Below are 16,640 nucleotides of genomic sequence, written 5' to 3' on the forward strand. Positions count from 1 at the left end.
CTAAAGAGGGACTGAACTGATGTTGAAGCTTTATCCAGGTTGTGCTAAGAAGAAAAGGCTTGGTGTGCCTGTGTCAGCCTGGCTGAGTGCTGGAGCCCCCCCTGCTCAGCAATCAATAGCTCACCTGAGGGAAAGTTCCTTAACACAGACCTTCCCCATGCTCAGATTACCCAGGGCTGTCTCCTTGGCACTGCCGTGACATCCATCACTACTGAAGAGAGGGAGTATCCACTTCTGAGCTTCAGGAAGAAAATTACAGCTTTTCAAGACCAAGGAATCATCTCCCGGGTCTTCTCTCAGCCCCTCTCCATTTCCTGGATCTGCCCACCTGTCCAGCAACAAGCCCAGCTAACCCATTTTCCTGTACCTGGACAGAAAGCAGTGAGCTGCAACTGAAAATGTTCCCCTGTACAAAGTGTTTCAATGTTGGCAGCCGTGGGTACTTATTCCACATAGCTCAGGTTTAAATTCTATGGGGTCTGTAAGAGACCTGAGTCTGCAGAGGTGGATAAGTCTGGAGGAACTCACTCTCCAACTGATTTGCAGAGGGGTAGGGTGGCCTATGAGTCCTGTTCTCATTTGTGTTCTCCTTTGGGAGGAGTACTGCAAAGCTGGGCATTCCTGCATTTCACCACCTGGAACTGACCTACAAGAGCTGCCTCTTACTCCATGGAAGCAGGGAGCAGCACATTGGAGCAGCACATTTCTGCTTCCCTGCACATCTGAGTTATTTCTCAAATTCATATCTGGCAGAGAAAACTGTCCAGGGTAAGATGTCAGGAATAGAGGATAAGAGGCCAAGACCTGAAAGAATTTGATACACTTGCCCTAAGGAGCGAGTGCACTTGGCTTATTCGTATCTACCTTACATAAATCCCAGGGCAAAAAGAGCTTACAAACCTGTCTTGGCTTTTACTAGCTTTGACAGCACTAAGCAGTCAGCTCTCAGAGAAGATTTCAGATTCCAAGGGATGTTTTAATTCCTGAGAAATAAACGGACATAACCTATAATGAGGAACCAGGAACACATCCGATAATTCCATTTACTTCAGTACTGGAAACTGATAATGATATCCAGGGCTTTCCTCCTGTGACAGGCTCAGAGGTGTCTGAAGACACACTTATTACTCCTCTTTGTTCATTTGATACTCCTATGGTTTGAATATTTGAAAAGCATCTGCTTTTTCTGACAGGATACCACGTCCTCATTGCTCCAATCAGAGACATGGTTTAACATTGCTCATGTGAAGGTAAGAAAGCAGAGAACAAGGCAGCAAAGATGAGAAACCTTGCCAAGGTTCATAACACATCCCTGCTCTTTCATCAAATTTCTAGTCTGGAGAGCTGCCAGAGTATTGAAAGGAGACAGAGAGACATGCAAGGAGTGAGGAGGAAAAAAGGAAATTTTCACAAAGCTGATTGTATTGGATTTTCATGAGAAGCTTCACTGTCTCCCTTAGCAGATACATGGGCAGAATATGCACCAGGAGAAACAGCAAAGCTGACATCACATTTCATCCCCACTCCAGTATATATATGGATGTCTGTCTCCCAGAGTTTTTCCTTAAAAAGGCAAGTTTGTTATAAAATCTCAGAAAGAAAGGGGTGGAAGTGCCCTCTGAAGCACTCTGTCTGAAGATCAGCTCTGCTGAACCACCCCTGGAGAGGTCCTCAGTGATGGGAGGGGTCTGCAGCCCCCAGGCGCAGGATCTTGGCACTTCACTCTGCTCAGCCATGAACTCTTCCATAGCAGAATCACACCTGCTGTTATTCAAACTCCTCATTTCCATACCTGGAATATTCATGGCTCAGCAGAAGTTCCTATAAGCTGGAATTGACTTGTGGCTGTAACTGTTTAAAGCCAAAGCACCGTGGTTCAAATTAATTCAAATATGTCCACTCTTCAGTCTCTGCTTGCTGCTCCCCTTCCTTCAAATGACCATGAGAAAAATGACCTCTAAGTACACACTGTATCACATCTTGACAGATTATAAAGTGTACTGGTCAGGTAGTACAAATTAAATTAATTTCATTCATGGGCTTTAATTTATTTCCTACAGAGTGATTTTTTGCATCCCAGCAAGTTAATGCCAAAGTCAATAATGACTGCCACCACAATTTCAACCTTTCAGTTCAGTTTCCTGAAACGCAACTGTAAATCAAATCAGTTATTGCTGTGAAACACCCGTGCTGTTTATTTGATTAGCTCTCTGTATAGACCCTGTCATTCCCTAGCCCTGAGGTAATTGCAGCTACGACCTGTAACCCAAAGCTTGACTCTGTAAGTCCCTGTGCTAGAGGCTGCACAGCTTTCTGTTGCCTTCCAACCCACCACTGAACTCTCTCCTCCCCGGGTTCTGTGCCTTGGTGTATCAGCCCAGCGTGTCACTACAGAGCTCTAGACCAAATGCTTATGTACAGCTGAGAGAATCACAGAATTGCTCAGGTTGGAAAAGCCCTGTAAGGCCATGGAGTCCAGCAGTTCCCCCAGCACTGCCAAAGCCACCGCTGAACCATGTCAGCAAGTGTCACATACACACATCTGCTCTGCAGATCCCCTCCGGGGATGGCGGCTCCAGCACTGCCCTGGGCGGTCTGTGCCAAAGCTTAATGACCCTTTCAGTGAATAAGCCTTTTGAATTATCTAATCTAAACTTCTCCTGGCACAGCCTGAGGCAATTTCCTCCTGTCATACTCCTGGGAGAAGAGACCAACCCCCACCTGGCTTTCAAGGGGTTGTAGACAGCAAGAAGGTTCCCCCTGCGCCCCCCTCACTTGTTGGCATAAGTGATGATCTAGAAAAGATGAAGGAATTTTAAAGGAATTGCTGTTTGAAAATAATGCAGAAAGCTAACAAAGGCACTGTTGGTGATTTTCCTGCAAATGGTATGTACAGCTGCCAGTGAAATAAAACCAAATTTTACTCCTTTTAGAAGTGTTCAACATGTCTTTTCCCATTTGAGACATTCTGGCTAAAGCAGCATAGTACAAATCCTTCAATTTGAATTGCCCTGACTAACATGATGTCTTCTGACATCCCCAGGTCTCGTGGCAAATATAAATTATAGTCAGGGTCTGTACACTTCGTTCTCTGGTACAGTCAAAGACACATTTGCTGGCATGGAAACCTCTTCTCCCTTCCTCTGCATTCTCTACCAGGCAGCACACCACTGCTGTGTATCATTTCACAAAATGTTTCAGCACTTAAAATTGATTCCTGTTCAAATTTCCTAAAACCTAAGAAAGAACATTGCCAGGTTGTAATGGGCACATTTCAGATTCTCTTCTCTGCTTGCCAGTTGCTTTGCAAGCCTTTAAAGTCTATAAATAGGACAGCAGCAAAGGAAACTGCCCTTTGCTCCAAACCAGGTTGGTTTGCTTAAAAAATATTAAAGGTTAAACAGGACATCACTATTTTATTTTATTTTATTTTCAGGGATTTTATTTGTGGTTCAGTAACAGTGTTTGTTTCTCTGTAAAATGTGACCTTTTTATTAATGATGTAATACTCCTCTTTTTCCTATGCTATAGAAAGTAGAAAAAGCAGCCAGGAACCACTGCAGCACATCTGTGCTACAGGCTAAATTCCTAGGCTCCCTGACCCCCTTTTGACATCAGAATGGTTAATATTGTATTCTTCAATTGCAAATAGGTAACAATATCAGTATTTCAAAGGTATTGTTACTTCTTTTGCCTTCCTTTATAGGACCATGTACACAATGCCCTTAAAAGATCTACAGTTGTGATTAAAACCTGTGACAAATTTGGGACAAATATCGGTTCTGTGTTTATTCTTTTTTTTTTTTTTTTTTGTAAATCTCATAAGGAACACCTATACAGCCCTTACAGTGCTGTGTCTTGTTGCATGCATTCACCCTGGTGAACAGTACAGCTACATCTACAAAGATGACAAACGAAACCTCATCTGTTCCTACATTTCTTTTTGGCAGGTACAGTGCTCTTCTTCAGGGAGTTTCTGAAATAACTTTATGGCACTGCTCATTTTCAGAGCTTAGTGCATAAAAGCACAAATCATAAAACTCAGATGCACTTTGCTAAAACATTTTCTAGGGCTCTTGAACTTTTCAAGTAATCCAGACCTGATTTACAGCTTCCTATAAAAGTCAAGCAGCATTTCAAGGTTTCGTGTGTGTCACCAGTGAAATTATTCCATTTTGACTGCAGTTTGCTTCTCTTTTGTCACCTTTGAACCCTGATTATAAAAATACTCATTTGTGTTAACTAGTTGAATGTGATGAGAATCAAATGAAACATTCACCCAGATCTCTCTGCAGCTTTGCTGCTTTCATCTTCAGATGCCTTTCAATGTTCCGTAACTTATGGTGCTGTATCATGATGCATTTCTGCTGTGACCTCTCCATACAAGGCAGACACAAAACACCCACTCTGACAGTGAAAACCCTGAGCTTTTCTCACCCCTGCCTCTAGGGCCACATTTCCTCAGCATTTATGCAAATCAACTTAGCACTGCTGACTCCACTGGAGCTGCTTTCAAATTGCACTGACTTTGTTTCTCATTCTAATTTATAGATTTACAAGTTAATGATTAAAGGAACAAAAAAACCCTCATTGCCAAACAGCAGACAGTATTAATTGGTATCTCCCCATTTGTTTCTCCCAGATAAATTCTAGTTTTTTCACCCCTTTCACAAGATGTTTAGCCTTCTTCCAAACTGAGTAGTGAAGGTTCTCATTTCCCTTCACTTTGGTCGCAGTAGATGGCATTAATAGAGTAACCACCAAAATATTTACCTATTGTCATATAATGGTTTGGTAAAGAGTTGAAGTGAGGTAGACAAAACCCTCCTAAAAAGAAGATGGCATTAACAACCTCAGCATGTTGTTCCAGGAGCTGATGGTGCACACTGATAAAAACATCCATCACATTTCTACATTGGGTTTGCTCAGTTTCAATCACTGGCTCTTATCCTTTTCTCCTAGATTAAGGAATACTAACACAGAAGTAACTTTGTCTGGTGATCATATCCTCTCTCATCTTGCTGCATTAATGGAAAGAGCCTTTGTAGAAGTTTTGTCCAAAAAACCTTGACCTTGAAACTCTTTCCTGTGACCACGGTTCAGTCATCCTATGTACAACATGGACAACAGCACTGGAATCCACTGCAGTCAGAATCTACCTTAGTTCATGTAGTTTTCACACTGTGAGTCTTAATTCACACTTGCATCTAAATGTTTTGTCCCGATGAGGTACGTCTATGATTTTCCACCGTGCCTTGTAGATAATGTTTTTGGTAAGATCTTTTAAAACTTTCCTTCTTTTTAAAAAATTCTTCCAGAAAGTTCTGGACACTAACTGGAAGCTGTTCTGGCATGTTACAGGAATTATATAAATAGTTGCTGTGTAAAAATTCAATATATGCTTAAGAACAACAAGCAAGACTGCCAAATGTATTAACAAATCTCAAGCATTAGGGTACGTTGTGTGGGGAGATTAATGACCTCGGACACAGAAATATCTTCCTGAGGAAGTGAAGAAGCACTGAGGTACGAATACAAAAGAATTGTAACATTTACATAAACCCTGCTCAGGCTCTAAATCATCCTTGGTCAAGGTTTCAGTGTTTGCAAGCACCTACAGGCACAGATCCTCTGTTTATTCCTCCTCCTTTCATCTCTACAAGGTCAGCCCTCAATGAGTCCTTCATTTATTGTTTGCTGAACAATTGTTGAAATAACAGCAAAATCTAAAAATAAGCTGAACAGAATATGCCTATCCAGAAAAAAAAAATTGTAACAGCTGCTTAAAACAACTCTAAGTCTCCACAATATCACAGAATCCTAGAATGGTTTGGGTGGGAAGGAAGTTAAAGATCATTTAATTCCAATGCCCCTGCCACAGGTTGACACACATTCCAAAAGACCACATTATATAAACAACAACATAAGGTAATCCTTTTCTCCATGATTTTCTGGTCAAGAACATTAAAACCACAAGCATACACACTGAATTTAGCTGTAATTTTGTTAATAAAGTTATCATAACATTTTTGCTATGAGTTGGAAGCTCAGCAACCATCTGAGAATGGTCGGAGGTAACTGTGCATCCAAAAACTTATGGCTCACATGAAGTATAAGAGAACATGCAAGCCCTTGTCATATCCTACTTTGTGGCAGAGCAGCTGGCTGAAAACTCAAAACATGAAATGATGTAGCCAAAGCAAGAGCTGGAACCTGGGCACGTTCTGTGCCAGCGGGTTGCTCTGTGAAATGTGCCACACAACATTCAAGTGATGCAGAGGAGCCACAGGTACCACCAAGGATTCTGAGCAGGGGTCTGATGTTGCTGTTATCACACAGTTGTCAATTCCTCAGTAACCACTTCCAGAGGTCACACTGTGATGGCTCCTAAGAAATAAAAACCACCATCAGGGTGACCCCACTGCAGACATGGCCTGGCCAAAGCACCTGCCTAGGTAAAAAACTGGTGATGGTAGAATGCTAATGCTTTGGGGAAAAAATAATTTTGAGGCTAAAATAAATCACAAAGCTACAAAATAATGAGAAACAGTGGGGCAGATAACTGGGTATAGCATATTTCTGTGTCTTTGCCGATAGAAAAGAACAAAAAGATTATAAATCCCTTCCCTCAAATTACCCAGAGGTCAGGATAAGTGAGAGAGGTTTCTGATGTGCTTTTTTCCTGGATCTATTTCTGTTCACCATCTTCCTCTGAAGTCACTCTGCATCTATTAGCTCCTTGGCCTTTCAACTTTTTGTGGAGAGGCCTGAGCCTATAAATAACTACAGCCCAGTGAATGTGGTGCTTTTTGCAGTGGCAGAAGGATGCCTTTGAAGGGCTGGTCCTGAAAATTGCCTGGTTCTGAACACTGTCTCCGTGAAGTCACACAAACACAGGCGGGTGAAATTAGAACATTTAGAGACCAGAGCAGCCTGAGCATGAATATTTGTGGGGAGGGAAAAGTGGATTTAACAGGTAAAACTTATTTTAAATGCACCAGAAGAAGACCCCAAGCTTCTCCAACTACCCCTCGTAGTTATCTCCAGGGATTATGGCAAAGAGAAAGGCAGACACTCAAAACAATCAGGGTCCAATTCTAATTCTGCATTACCCATGTCATAGAGATTACAAGAAATGCTCCTTTTATTTTTTTGGCATATTCTCGCGTTGTTCCTGTCAGCCTGATTCTTTGGATTTGGATGTCTGTTTTCATTCCATCACTGCAAGTGAAAATGGACGTGGAATCAAACCACTAATCCAAGTATTTCCTCAAACACCAAGAAAAATCAAATTTGCATTGAAACTTGCTACCTCAGGCACTTTATTAAATGCAAATTATTCTCATTAAAAGTAGTATACCGAAGACTGCTCTCCAGACGTACTACTGACTTGATCAAGCCTCCTGCTGAACAAGTCTATAAATGTGATTATAAATATTAATGAAGTTCATGTAAATAACATCTCCCACAGTGCTGCTGCTGCTACAGAGGTAGAGTGCACAATTTTTATTTTTTTTATTTTTTTTTTTAATCATCTTAGGAAGGTGCTCCACTTCTCTATTAGAAGGAAAAAAGGGAGCCATGAAAAAATCCAAGGAGTTCCTGGGAGTGAGGGAGAGGCTGAGTCACTGGCAAGGCCATACCCCTTGAGACAAATTGGTCCTGGACAGCAGAGGTGGCTCTTTCCAGACACAAAGGAATTCCACTCTTCCCTTGGCAGGACCCTGCTTCTGACAATGCTTGACGAGGTTGATTTAACACCCCACACCCTCTGACAAGAATGAATGATTGATTTTGCAGGGGTACCTGTACACTGTCCAAACCACCTCTCAGCCCAGGAGGGATGGGGTTGTCTTGGGAGAGGGAGCTGCAGCAGAGCCCATGGATTGGCAGATGCAGCTTCCATCGACCTCAGCCCGCCCAGTGTTGGGCTGCTCTGGAGACAGGGCCAGGTGGCCTTTAGCTCACCTTTAGTTTACACCCTGCCTCTTCTGCTTCTTTACCAAAAACCCTTGAAAGTGATTCTTGGCATGAAGCTGGGTAGATGATCAGGGGCATCTCCCCAAACCAGCCCCTAGTGCTGCTCCGTGGCAATGCCAAGCTCAGAGAGGACAAGTCTCTGCCCCAAGGTGTGTCACCTCAGCTCCTTCATGGCAGGGCGGCCTCAGGGGGCAGCTGGCAGGGTCCCAGGGTGATCTCACCAAACCCATGGGGCTGCAGATCGAGGAGTTGTGTAACTCAGTGACAAGAAACACAATGCAGAGTGAAGGGTGCCTAGAGGTTTTCCAGAGCACTGAGTTCAGCACCATTAAGAAGTCTAAAGACAGTAAGAGTAAGACAGCTCTTACTTCGTCTCCTACTCTTTCAGGAGACAGCTGCTGCTGGGGAGATTTTCATATCATCCCTCTGATCTGCTCCATAGTGGACGAGCAGCTCCCACACACCTTCAGTGCACCCATGGCTCAAGAGGTCACTGCAGTCACTCTGCACCTGCCAGCAGGAGTTCTGCCATCCTGCAAATCCTCCCCTCGGGAACTTCCTGGATTATTAATGCTGTGATTTTCATCTCTTATTTGTGACTGTGTTTTGTCCTATTTCATAGGACTCAGGATAAGAGAATAAAGTCTCTTCAGGCAAGGAGAAAGGGAATTTGAGGAAAAATTCTCATTAGTAGATCATTCTGGTAAAACTACTCTGAACAACTCTCCCCTGGAGAGAGTAATAGCTACAAAATCTCCCTTCTTCTTTTATTTTTCTATCAGAAAAGCTTGAAACAAAAAAAGAAATCTTGTCAATAGGGAAAAGAATGTTTGGTGTGGCTTGGGGTTTTTTTGTGGTGTTTTTTTTTTTTTCCCTAATGAGAATTTTTGCTTCTATTTGTTTGTAAATAAAGATTATTCAAAGTTGCCTTTTTCATTTACATTTTGGTCTTGTTGTGCTGATCCTCCCTGCACATGACATGTTTCCTTAGTGATCAAGAGGCAGAATAAGTATATAAGTATATATCCATGGGGAAGCATTGAGCTATAACTCATTAGCTGCACTTATTTCTCATTTTGAAATTACCTTGTAAATATTCAGGAGCATGATGCAGAACAGGACTTACCTATGTGTCTCCTATTCATATCCCTGAGGTGTCTTATTTTGGGAGTTTAGGAATTTGTGCAATGTGCATGAAAGAGGTGAATAATTATCATGATGATTGCCAAGAAAACAGAAGCAAAGCTAATGAATGGCAGTCAAGATACACAGTGAGTTGAAGATGCAGCACAAGGCAAGAGAACAAGTAGGAGCAATCACAGTTCATTACCATGGGCTCAGCATCCATTCAGCTTTCCATGGCCAGGGTGCCCCTGAAGGAAGATGGGCTGAGGAAAGTGACTGCCTGACTAGAAAAAAATTGAGTCCAGTTTTTCTCACACAATAAGAGGGAAAAATTCCTCAACCCAGAACTGAAATATTCTTCCTTGCATAGAGGGGATGGGATGCAACTCACAAGAGGAGTGCTCTGGTGCTGTCACTCCTGGCAACTCCTTATCCCTGGGGAATGTCACCTGCAGAAAAATCCTGCAGCTCTCTCCCTGTTCCTGCTCTTGTCCCTCTGGTTGTGGGGATTCTCAGCAAGAGGACAAACCTGTCTACCCACAGCTCTTGTGCTCTGGGCTGGTCCAGGATCAGAGGAGCTTGTGTTTGCTATGGCCTTTCTTCCACAGCTTTTATTCTTCTCCTTGATATAAATGGGAGGGTGGCATCTTCTCCCCCTGTTCCATGTGTCGTAACACAGACTTGGCTCTTGCTATCTATCAGCAAAATTTGAATTAATCTATTTCCTGGAATTTGGAGATAGCAAATGTATGTGGCAGACAGGACTGATTCTTGAAACCTCTTTTTCTTCATGTTAACCAGTGCTGTGAATGTGAATGTGCTTGATTATCTGCAGCCCAAACACCTCCGTGTCTGAGCAGCTGGAGCAGCAGCCAGCCTGGAGGAGGAGGAGATTCCTCCTCTCTCCTCTTCTGCTCAGCTCTCCACAACGCTGTCAGATGAACCTGCCTTCCCCCTTCTGCAATAGCACAGGGGTTCTTAGCTGGATGCTCTCAAGACTTCTTGCCAAAAGCTGCCAAGTCCTTTTTTGATCTCCCTAGCTGGATTTTTGGAGTGAAAACAGACATTCCTTTCAGGGAGAGAGGCACTGCTTTGTGTGAAAGATTGATACTGTAGGAGCCTAAAACTGAAGGTAAGTGGTTTAAAGGAGAAGTAAAAAGACTTGCAAAATTAGAGTGAATCTCACTGCTAAATCACAGCTAGTTGAAGCACAGGTATTTAAAGTGGCTTTGATTCAGAAAGCAAAATCAAAGACAAAAATCTAGGAAGAACACTGAAAATCTATTTTAGGACAATTTTCTGGAAGTACTGATCATATTCAGCTCAAGTTACAGCAATTATGGACAGGAATAAAAAGAAAGCAGGTTCCTCAAGACAGGTTGATCTGGCACAACCCTGAAAGAGAAGTGTCAGGACAGAAACATACCAGTGACAGAAAACTGCCGATGGTGTTAGTTCTGCACTTGGCCCTTCTGCACAGCTCTGCAGTTCCTAATCTGTTCTGGCATTACATACAAAAACTGGCTATATAAAACCTAAAGATTTTGGATACGGGCAGAATGTGCCCGTAACAAAGCACAAAAAAAGTAATTGCATGAAATAGAATGTGATTAATTGCACATTTATATAGCAATACTGCATATACTAAACAATGTAATCTTTAATGACATGGCATGTGTGTAGGCACATAGCAACACTTATGTCCCCAAGTACAGATTTGCAACACAAACTGGAAAAGATTTTGGTTCAGCTTCTCTTGCAATGCTTCCCTCACTTTCCTCACACATGAAAGAGAATGTCACGTTTGGTCGTACTGGAATGTAATTGAGACTTATTTAACATAAAGCCACTGGTAACTGAGTGACTTGCCACAGGATTTCTTGGTTTTAAGGGTTGGAGGTGTTTCTGTAACAAGTATTTGTTCTGAAAAATAATTACTCCGTGTCTTTCATGAAAATATTGAAATTGACAGTAGTGGTCTTGGCATTTTAATAAAGATGTGCCATTTCACAGCTTAATGCTTATTCTTGCAGGGGAAGATGGAGAATTCAACTCATTTTTCATTGACCCGTGAAGAGTCTTGCTGAAATTGCAGTTTTGTCTTAAAATGATAGAATGATGAAAGAGGGGGCAAGAAAGTATTTCTAAAACTGTATTTAGCCTATTCTTCTGTCCCAAGACACAGTCGAGTATACTATATCATCCCTTGAAAGTCCTTCCTTTAACATTCAGGTGAAGTGCAAAAAACAACAGTGAAAAATAACCCAGGGAAAAATTAGAGAGAAAACCGAGCAGGGAACAGACAGGCTGTCGTGAAAAGGTGGGAAGACATGCAGGTGTGTAATAATCCAAGGCCAGATCTCACCAGGAGTAAATCAGCCTTGAGTCCATTGCCTGCACATACCTGTGGGACAGAAGCTATGCAGTCCCCTCAAGGCTGATGATTTACCTGCCACCCTAACTCATAAACCCACCAAAACTAAATATTTACCAAAACAAAGTTCTTACCAAGATTTATGTACAGGCAGTAGCCAGGCAGGAGAGTGCCTATCATGGGTACTATGTTAACAAGGAGACCAAGTTTTGGGCAGATAACTTTTCTTTAAAGTCCTAAACTGCATGGGCTCAGAGGTTGGTTTGGGTTGTTAAGTATCTTCAAAGATCACCTCTTCCATCCCTTCTGAACATGACACCTTCCACTAGCCCAGGTTGCTCAAAGCCCCATCCAGCCTGACCTTGAACACTTCCAGAGATGGGGCAGGCACAATTTCTCAGGACAGCTTGGTTCATCTCAGAGTTCAGTTTGAGCTGTTAGCAGGGTTGTCCACAAGGAGGAATGTCTGGTGGCAGGAGGGAGGTAAAAATGCAGCCATGAACAAAATCAGGTGGAAGTTGAACGGAAAAGGCTGAATTGCTCTGTTAGCATTTAACCAGTCATGTGAACCTAGGGACTCATCCTGCCCTCAGTCCTAAAGTTAAACCTCAGTGCAGCTCAGCAGTTAAATATGCAATTAGCTTTCAACATCTGACACTTCAAATGCATTCCCAAAAATCACACCTAGTTCCTGAACAAATCGATCAAATGTACTACTCCTTTTAAATTTTCTATGTACAAAGAAATTGCAGCTATTAGCCCAGAAGGAATAATCCCAGCAAATCCATCAATCTGAACATAAGAATAAGGGATAAAACACCTTATGTGAAAGGCACATCAGCAATATCACTCCTGAGTTGGATTGAGAGCTTTTCTGCTAATGTCCGTCTCAGACACTGCTTCACACAATAGCCAGAGCCAGCAGCCTTTTCAAGCATTACTCATTAAAAATGTCAAAGAGCACAAAATATCTGGATATAATGATGTGATCTTCAAGGGGGGGAAATAGAGAGGCTTTTCCTTCTGAATGGCTGGTACTCTTGAGTGGAAACTAGGGCATAAAGCAGAAACTCAGCAAAAATTACATTTTATTTAATAAGAATTGTTACCCAGGATATGTGTGAGCCTTCCAGGAGAACAGGCTAACATGGGATGGCAAGGGATGAAACCAATCTGTGGTCTGGCAGGCAGATTGCTTCTCCCTTTGCTCGCACTCCTGAGCAGTTAACAATTACATCTCAGTAGTTGCTGGGTTTTTTTGTTTGGGGGTGTTGGTTTGGGGTTTTTATGGGTGGGGTGGGGGGTTTATTTACTTTTGAGCTGCTCAGGGTAGCATGGACTTGTCTTTATGTACCTGGGCAGAAAGGAATTCTCACCCTGCCTCTACTGCACTGTTCTTTAGCAGGGAGTTCCTTCCAATCCTTTGTACAAACTGGGCTCATTTCTTCCCTCTGCTTTCTCATACAGGAACATTTGTATTGAACAACATGTTCTTCCACCCAGGACAATTCTCCTGACTGTACCACTCTTTTGGCACCATTGCTTTTTAGTCCAGCAGGAGACCAGGACTCATGAGACAGATTCCCAGTGGTGTTTTTTGCTGTGTGCCCTCGTCCTTGGGGCATCCTGCTTGCGTGGGAAGCACACGGGACCCCTCCTGTGCTGGCAGGGGAGTTGTGACAAAGTGCTGCACTGAGTGCTGGCTCTGGAAGACATGGGGTTTTCACCAGGGTGCTCTTGTCTGAATTAATCACACAGGGAATAGCCAGCAAAGCACACAGACTTACCAGGGGAGACATTATCACTGAGAAGGGCAGAATCTTCTTTCACATTGAGCAGTTTTTGTTATATACACAGAATAATTCTTGTTTCCACAGAAATCAGTGAGTCTATCAGCACAGCATACTCACTCCAGGCTGGGCCTTTAGGTGTCCTGTTTTCCTCTCACTTTACCAAAGAAAGTCAATTCAACTCATTCTCACCACCACTAGAGTCTACAGATCTACGTGGTGATGCTTTGTATATTCAGTACTAAAAATCTCCTGCTAGACGGACATAAACATGTAATAAGGTTTGAATAGTTTAATATATTTCAGAGAAGCTTTTATCTTTTGTGACTAAGGACTTTTCCAGCAGGAGAAAGCCAAGCAAGGACAAGGCTTCTAAGTCTGTACTGACTATAATTTATATTCTATAAGTTCCCACAAGGAAAAGAAGATACACTGAACTGAGAGAACAGAAGATACTTCCTCACTCTCCATCACACCCCAAAATAAGGTGCAAATGCACAGCTCTCTGCTTCATAACACCCACATCTTCAGGGCACCACAGGCACTGCTGGTTACAGCTCCATCAGAGAAAGAGCAGCTGCTGCAGTCTCCAGACACAGCGCAGACCTTGAAGAGTACAGAGGTAAGATAAAGATCTGCATCATCCCTCCAGCAGAGCCTCTGTTTTCCTGAACAGTGAACACCTTCCTTCAGGGGAGTACCAGGGTGACTCAGCTCTGAAGGAGAAGAGCAGAGCCAGAGGAGCAGCTTGTGAAAGCTCTGAGCAGAGCAGCTCGTGCCGTGCTGATGCAGCCAACACCAATCATTTCACAAACGATTTCTTACCAAAGCAGGTTCAAACCTACACAAGAAGGTGCCAGCAACCATTATTTCCTTCCCCCACCTCATGTAGCCTGTTGTCTGCATCTTATCATGGAAAGAGCAGGAAAGGTGTGCTTTTCTGTCCCAGACACTTTCTTATTTGGTAAGGGGGCAGGGGTAGGACATGTCAGAAACTCACAGCAGCTCCCTGGGCCAAAAAGGTTTATAACAGCTCCGATAAGGATGTTGTAGGTATGAGAAGTCCAGCCTTGTGATTTGAACATTAACAGTTGCCTTCTGCAAGCACAGAGGACTTTTCATCTTTTACGAGAGACTTACGAGTTCAGCAGATCATATTCCCAACCACATCTTTAGGACTGGAGCTAAGAGGCTGTTACAACACAATAAATCCTATTGAAATTAATTACTAGTAATTATCCACTTGCTAATGATAGTGTTATCTGGTAGCAAGATCTGCTGGTCTGAAACAGGCCCAGTTATACTCTCTTTATTCATTCTCTAGTGGCCTATATATCATGACATGGGATTTTTACCAAGGAAAGTGTACAAAGTTATAGACCTTTCAGCCTCAACATGAACGTTTATTAAAAATACTTGAGTTAGTACAAGGCAGGATTTATAGCCCCAAACTGGTGCTTGAACTTTATGCTCCTTTTACCCCCATGTATCCATAAGTGTGCTTTCTTTTGCTAGTTTTTAGAGTTATGAATGAAAATAAAAAAAGTATTATCTAGCACATCTGATTTCAGAATATAGGTTGTGTGCAGCAGTACTTCACTGTGCTTCCCTGACACAGCTTCTCTTGTGTTAGCCCTCTGTTGAAAACCTACATTTTTAAATTTCTTTAGTTCTAGAATACATTACTTCAGTGACTCATTTTCTATTAACACTAAAATGGATATGTTGCCAAGGTAAAGCGGTTGGTGTTAATACTGCACAGAAAAGAAGCTGTCACATCTTTTGGATGTCTGTACCAATTGTTTGCACACTTCAGTTCAATGGACTTAGTCCACACTGTCTGTAGCTGAAGGATCCTGTATCTCTATTCTCTCTTCTGCTTCCTATTCCCCATTCAGGGGTAACAGCTCATTAGCATCATGTTAGTTAAAATTAAACCTTGGTCACCCGGATGTGCCCCTTTCTACAGCAACATGCAGAGCTCTTACAAGTCCAGAAAGAGCATTAATTGTAACACTGCAATTGTAACACTGCAGAGGGAAGTGGAAATCTATTGCTCTGTGATCTAATTGCTATTTTTGAAATTTTGCGCTGATTTTCATACATAAAATAGTACACAGGAGTGACAGGCATTCATCTTGAAACAATTATTCTTGGGTGACAAGTGAATTAGGAGTTCAGGCTGTCAGTAATCCAACAGCATTTGGGATTTAAGGGGATTTTATTCTTGTCAGAGTGATAGTTTATAACAGGTAGATGTACAGAGTCAAAAAATGATTTTGACAATGAAAACCTCTTTCTGTGAAAGCTTATCCCATTATGGAACCCAGGAATTGGGGTTGGCCCAGAGATAAGGATCCGTGGGATGCTTTGTGCATAGCAAGAGGTGCACTACTGTTCCTGCATGGATTCTGTAACCTCACAGCCCTGCAGGTTTTATTATTTTGGGTGGACACAGTTCACAAACTCCCATAATATTCTGAGTTTGAGGGGCCCCACAAGGATTGAGTCCAACTCTTAAGTAAATGGCCAGTACTACCACAAGGGGAAATTCACAGTACAAAATCACAAGACCAGTTGACTAACTTTTCAATTTATGCCAAATTAATTTCTTATCCATATTCTACAATGTGTTGAGAGTCCATCACTGAATTTCACACTTGCATTCACCCTCCTGAGATCAGATTGTCTCCTCTGACGCTGATTAATATGTAAAAAACTCCACAGTGCTGACAGTCAGACTGTGGGAGAGTTTTACAGATATCTGAGCTTATGCTTGTGCACATTTTCCTTCAAATTCAGGCCTGAGCCACTGTCTGCAAAAGACTGATCCTGCTTGGATCCACATCTCACTGCTCTGCAGTGATCTGCAAAGCCAGAGGAGCTGCTTGGGGCAGAGCAGTGATGCAAAGTCACTTCTGCCAGCAAAACTCACAGGAAAATCAGAGTAATGGGTGGCAATAACAATTTCACAAGATGGTGAAAAAGGGATGAGAAGAAATGTTGTTATCCTTTCAAGGCTGTTATCTTCATCACCCTATAAGTTTTGCCAGAAAATAGAGCTTTGGTTCCTGTGTTATACTCGGATACATGTGATGCCAGAGTGAGAAAAAACACTGCCCCAAAAATCTCCTAGTTTAAAATAAGATAAGAAGGAGATGGGCACAAGTTCTCCAGAAAGGGTGTTTGGATTATAGGTAAGAGTAGAAGTGGTTTGTGTACTGGTGTAGATTTTATATGCAGAGATATTCACAAGCAGAACTCAGGCACAAGAATTAGTGAATTGCCAAACCTTCACATTTTGCTATTAAAATGAAATGTGAAACTGAAGCTGCTTCCCAGATGGCCTGGGCAGCTCCTCCTGGGACCAG

General features: G+C 42.4%; 1 long non-coding RNA gene across 1 annotated transcript in view; it reads right to left on the minus strand.

Annotated features, from left to right (window-relative positions):
- Positions 1 to 5,686: 5,686 nt before the first annotated feature.
- The window catches only part of LOC120759308 (uncharacterized), a 34,667-nt gene continuing 23,713 nt past the window's right edge, over positions 5,687 to 16,640 (minus strand). Inside the window, exon 3 of the long non-coding RNA XR_005703149.2 lies at positions 5,687 to 6,387. This is a non-coding gene — a long non-coding RNA (uncharacterized LOC120759308). The remainder of the gene's footprint in view (positions 6,388 to 16,640) is intronic.

Source organism: Hirundo rustica, chromosome 14 (genome assembly GCF_015227805.2).
Source record: "Hirundo rustica isolate bHirRus1 chromosome 14, bHirRus1.pri.v3, whole genome shotgun sequence".
Taxonomy (NCBI): Eukaryota; Metazoa; Chordata; class Aves; order Passeriformes; family Hirundinidae; genus Hirundo; species Hirundo rustica.